This window comes from Octopus bimaculoides, chromosome 26, assembly GCF_001194135.2.
Source record: "Octopus bimaculoides isolate UCB-OBI-ISO-001 chromosome 26, ASM119413v2, whole genome shotgun sequence".
In the NCBI taxonomy this organism is placed as follows: domain Eukaryota; kingdom Metazoa; phylum Mollusca; class Cephalopoda; order Octopoda; family Octopodidae; genus Octopus; species Octopus bimaculoides.
This window is the reverse complement of record NC_069006.1, coordinates 15,228,481-15,234,354: the sequence shown is the minus strand read 5'-3', so window position 1 is coordinate 15,234,354 and position 5,874 is coordinate 15,228,481. Positions and strand designations below refer to the sequence as shown.

Sequence of the window (5,874 nt, the reverse complement as noted above, 5' to 3'; positions counted from 1 at the left end):
GTATTGTTTCTTCTTGCCCGATAGCTTTTTTTCTAATGTTCAAAAGTATCATTTTGGGGGTCAATCTCTGCGTTAGGGGACGCTTTTATTGACTTGCAGTTCAACGAGGTGAGAAAATGATTAAATTAATTTTCAAACGATAACTGTCGATGTGATATCCCGAGACGGGACTGCCTTCCAAATAGATTAATAATAAATATCCGTATGTAAAATGAAATCCGAAATGGAAAATTACTGCCTGAAGGTACATCGGAAATTCATCGCCAATCCCCGGTGCAAATTTAGGCAAGTCTGAACAGATCAGCAGCAAATTTCTTCATGATAATAATAATAATAATAATAATAATAATGATGATGTTAGTGGGGAGTAGGAGGAAGAGAATAAAGATGTTAATGACGATGATAGTTATAATAATAATAATAATGGCGATAATGATGATGTTGGTGGTGGTGATGATGATGTTGGTGGTGGTGGTGATGATGATGGTCATGATGACAGTGATGGTGATGATAATTATAATAATGTTAATAATTTTAATAATAATAAATTTAATAAGAAGAACAACAATAATAATAATGTTAATAATGATAACGATAATAACAAAAATAATGATGATGATAATATTAACATAACGCAATAACGATGATGATGATGATCATAATAATAATAATAATAATAATAATAATTGATAGACCCTATAGAATAAATAATCATCCGCTTCACTAAATCGTTTCGCGCAGAATCTGCCCACACACATCCTCAGAAGAAATTTACAGTGAAAATACAAAATGATATGACATAATAATAATTTTAAAAAACAACTAAAAAACTATGCAAATGGCAAAGACAACATAAGCAATAATGGTAACAACAACGAAAATATACGGAAATAAGGCAACAATTTTCAATAAGACAGCGAAGCTGAAATGAGTTAACACATCGTTTTACATAAAAAAAAAAAGAAATCTGTCTCAGGGGAAATAACGAAAATTATGGATTGAAAATTTTATATAATTTTGGGCATTTAATTTTTGTAATATGTATTATGTTGATGGCGGTAAAGGTGGCGTTGGTGTTGTGTTGTTGGTGTTGTGTTGTTGGTGTTGATGGTCGTCGCCGCCGTTTGGTGTGGGTTGAAAATTGGATTTTTGATGTACTTATTTAATTTTTTTTTTTTTGTTTGCATGATTTAATTTCTTTACATTCTGCTCTTTTTTTTGTTTTTTAGCTAGGAAAAGGTTCATTGTGAAATTTTCAAGGCATACATACATACATATTCACATACATTCATATGTATGTATGTATATATATATATACGCACACACATCTATACACGGATATATATATATACATATACATACCCACATACATACAAACATATACATACATACGTGTATATATATATATATATATATATATATAGTCTTTTTAGATCGTCTCGTTCATTCTAGAAAAAGTTTCAAGGATTTTTATGAAGAATTGTATAATATTACATCAATCATCATCATCATTGTCGTCATCGTCGCCACCGCCGTCGTTGCCACCAAGGTCGTCGCTACCACAGTTTCCACCGCTGCCATCATTATACTTTTTATTATTATCCCCATTTTCGCAATCATTCCCATGTTTCACTGCTACCGATGACACGATTGTCAAGCTGTATCAGTTTTCCTTTCTCTTGCGCGATATCCTTGACGCTAAGAGGTGTGGTTTGCATTAAAAGGCAACTACCGGTCTTTTCGAAAAAATATAACGAACCTTGCATAGGTCGGCATAAGTCTGATCAAACTCGTAACCAAAGCTAGAGACACCGCATCGGTAATCTTCAAGTTTAGGGGGATAAAAAAATAAATAAAAATATTCAAGGGAAATAACTGAACGACTTACCAGTATTATCCGTTTTCTTCTAGCTGTTTATAAATAAATCACACCCTAACCCTAATCCTAACCCTAACGTCAATCAAATCACGTGTGTGATTTATTTATAAACAGAGATGTACGGAGAAAACTGTTAAGACGTTCAGTTACTTCCCTTGAATATTTTTATTTATTTTTATTATCCCCCTAAACTTGAAGATTACGCACCGTATCTATAACTAATCCTAGTGTCATAGAACCAACCAACAAATTCATCTCAATCACCAGTACTATTACTACCAAACTACCGCAGCCAGTGCCACTATTACTAACAGGCTTACCAACAGCACAATAATGACATTCGTCATCAACATCATCTCGATAATTAGCACAGACATAGACATAGCTATACTCTTGGTCTTTTCATTATTGATCAAGCTGTGTATCCAGCTGTTATATATCTTAAACACCGTAAAAGGAAGTGCCTTCCTTATGGTCATAACGCACTGCTTCTTCCAGAAACTGAACTCGTGTCATAGTGATTGTGAACCGAACGCCTTAAACACTCAACCACACATCTTCAAAGCACACACACAAACACACACACGCACACGTACACACACGCATACACACACACACCGACATATGTATGCGTTATAAGCATTTATAAAATTATGCTGTAAGGTGGAGAGTATCAGAGGTAGCTCAGTCGATTAATACATCATTCTGTGTTTTATGTACGTTTAGAAATTACACACACACACACACACACACACACGAACACAAAGACACACATATGTATATATTTAAAAATATATTTGCTTATGTGTACTGATATGAATGTATGTACGTAAGCGCATCTCTTATCTATATATATATATATATATATATATATATATATATATATATATATATATATATATATATATATATATATATATATATATATATGTATATATGTGTGTGTGTGTGTTTGTGCGCGTGTTTATGTGTGTGTGTGTGTGTGTGGAGGGGAGGAGGTAATTGTTGAAGAAATTTCGCCCTGAATTAATATTAAAACTGTCCATTAAACATTGAACAAGCGTTAGTAAGGAGAAATGTGATGATATATACCACCTCCATCACCACCACCAACTTTACACGTAGCAATCATATCGATACACACACACACACACACACGTACACGCACACACACATACACACGCAGACACATCCATACCGGAAACTTTTACACAGACGCATAAAACCAATCACATATACTGCCGCTCACTATACTTTCCTGTTGATCTATCGATCCTCAATGATTTTAAGTTGGGAGATTAATAGTCTGTTATTATTATTATTATTATCAATATTATTATTATTAGTAGTATTATCATTACCATTACTATTATTATTATCATCATCACTAATATTATTATTATTATTATTATTATCATTATTATTTTTACTATTATTATTATTATTATTATCATCATCATTATTATTACCATCATTATTATTATTATTATTTTTTCTTCGAACTATGAAAATTCATATTTGTTTTTATCCTCGAAATACAACCTTTTGGGGGCTATTTGCTAAATTATATACATTTTTTGGAGAACTTGTGAAAAGGAATCTAATGATTTGTTTCTGAAGGTTTAAATAATATATTTGCACGCGCTGCATTTTCACATACAAAATAGCTACCAAGCATAATTATTTTACAGCACTTAACACTAAAAGAGCTAAAGAAACACAAAACGAAAACACTCAACCAAAAATACGAGTGGAAGAATAAAATGTACAGTTTGATACTCATAGAACAAAACGCAAATTTTAGACGTCAGCCGTGGAGAGCCTTACTAAAAGACAATAAACAATGATTGATATATACGAGGGGGGGGGGGTTGAAAAATTCCCGGTTTGCGTTAAAGAAGATGTAGGGGGATCAGTTAATTTTGATTTTATTCAACATATTTCCCTCTCAGATTCACACACTTATTACAACGGTCCTTCAGATTTTGTAAGTCCTGTAAAAGAACTCGGAAGGATGGGCCTCCAGCCAGGCCTTTCGCAATACCCTTAATACCAGGAACTTTTCAGCACCCATTTGTATGTATGCGCCTAAAGAAATTAGTGATGGTGTACGTAAATTACTTAATAATGGCCGGTTTGCAAAAAAAGGTGAAAATCCTGAAGTTTCTGTCATATTTGTGGTTCGAATTATATACGGACGTGGGTTTGTGTGGTAGCCACATTAGGATTGAAAACCACATGCATGTCTGGCAGCGTGTGGAATGTCATGTTTTCTGTGAAGTTTAGGGTGTAAAACCTCCTGTTGTAATGTGCATGAGAAACTGGAATTATTGAGAGCTAAAATTAAAAAAACTATTAAATCTCCAACAATGTTGTCATTGTAATTGGAATGTTTGGTTGTATTTTACCAACAATTATTTTTTTAAAGGAATTAAAATATTTTAAAGTTAATACAAACTAGATGGAAAAGGAATATGTATCAACAATGATCAAATATAGAAAATATAGCCCAAATACCCAAGTAAGTAATCTTGAACATTGAAATAATACAATAACAATAGTAATAAAAAATCTTACCTGTTGTGGTCCATTCATATAGTAATCCCGTAAATGTAATCCTTTGGTTAATTTATCGACCCCGAAAGGATTAAAGGCAAAGTCGACCACGCTGGGCACGACAACAATAATGATGATACTTCAATGGCCACAAGGAACGATAAAACGTTTAGGACAACTGAAAGACAAAAGACAGTGGGAAATTACATATATACATGAAAGCAATAAAACAAGAAAATCAAGAAAATGGATAATGAAGTCTCTGACAGAAGAAAATACTCATCAGTCACGGCATGCCCATCAACCACGGAATGGGTGTTGAATGCAAATGGAGCGCCGGACAAATGGAATACGTTGCTTCTACAAAAAGTGGAAGAGCACTAAAGTTTATTCAGATATGGACTGGGTTTAAGCACGACGGTCGGTCGACCCATTTCTCTTTGAAACAGATTATGCAGCTCATCGCCTAATCTCAGTTTCGTTCTATTTGGAGATCTACATGAAACCACATTTGACCCACAACTTTCTTGATTGAAACTAGCTGCTGCATTAGAACAGTGAATATCACCTCGAAGTGGTTAATGTCAGATATTGCCAGAAGTTTCGGTCTTACATTGAAACAGTCACCGAAGCTGAAGGCGGTTTCATAGAATAATTTGCTTAAAAATTATTATCAAGAATAATTGCACAAATTGCATACCAAAATTGTCCTCAAATACTCCTCGCACCCTGTATGTATATATCTATCTATCTATCTATCTATCTCTCTCTCTATATATATAATTATTCAATATTAACAGTTTTGTATTAGAAAACCAGGAATTTATACAAGGCTGTAAAAGATGTGCTCAAACTAGTTGAGACATAGGTACAAAGTTAATTGCAAAATAAAACCGTTTGGGTCATCGACTCGAAAAGCCGTAGCCCACCAATGACCACATATAAGAAGTACAACATAGACCACGAAAACCAAATTAGTAAAGGGAGGTCAAAATTTTATACATAAAAAGAAAAATCGATTAAAAATGCAATAGAATAATATAAATAAATAAACAGCGATTAAAAATATTAGAGACTGGTACAAATACAGTAGAATAAAAATATATATAGAAAAAATATAGAGAAAAAAAATAATACATAGGGAGACGTAGCACAACAGTTCATTCGCTGAGGCCAATAAAAGAAGTTCAAGATAAATAGTACGAAAGTTCAACTACCTGCCTCATGACAGCAAATTTCGTAGGTAAAATCCAATTTCATAAACAAGAATACCGAAGCGCACGGGACAAAACAACAACAGGACAACAGACCATCCAAAGTGTGGCGAAGTAAAATCCAAGTTTCACCATTCCGCAGGTAACATCAGTAAAGTCAAACCATAAACATCATTTACAGTGGATTACGAGTATAGGTGGAACACAAACACAGAACACCTATGG

General features: G+C 33.4%; 2 long non-coding RNA genes across 2 annotated transcripts in view; both read right to left on the bottom strand.

Moving 5' to 3' along the window:
* Nucleotides 1–5,874, bottom strand: part of LOC128250916 (uncharacterized) — a 91,909-nt gene that overhangs the window by 64,310 nt on the left and 21,725 nt on the right. The window contains exon 2 of the long non-coding RNA XR_008266854.1: nt 4,457–4,613. This is a non-coding gene — a long non-coding RNA (uncharacterized LOC128250916). The remainder of the gene's footprint in view (nt 1–4,456; nt 4,614–5,874) is intronic.
* LOC128250917 (uncharacterized) overlaps nt 5,776–5,874 on the bottom strand; it is a 286-nt gene continuing 187 nt past the window's right edge. The window contains exon 2 of the long non-coding RNA XR_008266855.1: nt 5,776–5,868. This is a non-coding gene — a long non-coding RNA (uncharacterized LOC128250917). The remainder of the gene's footprint in view (nt 5,869–5,874) is intronic.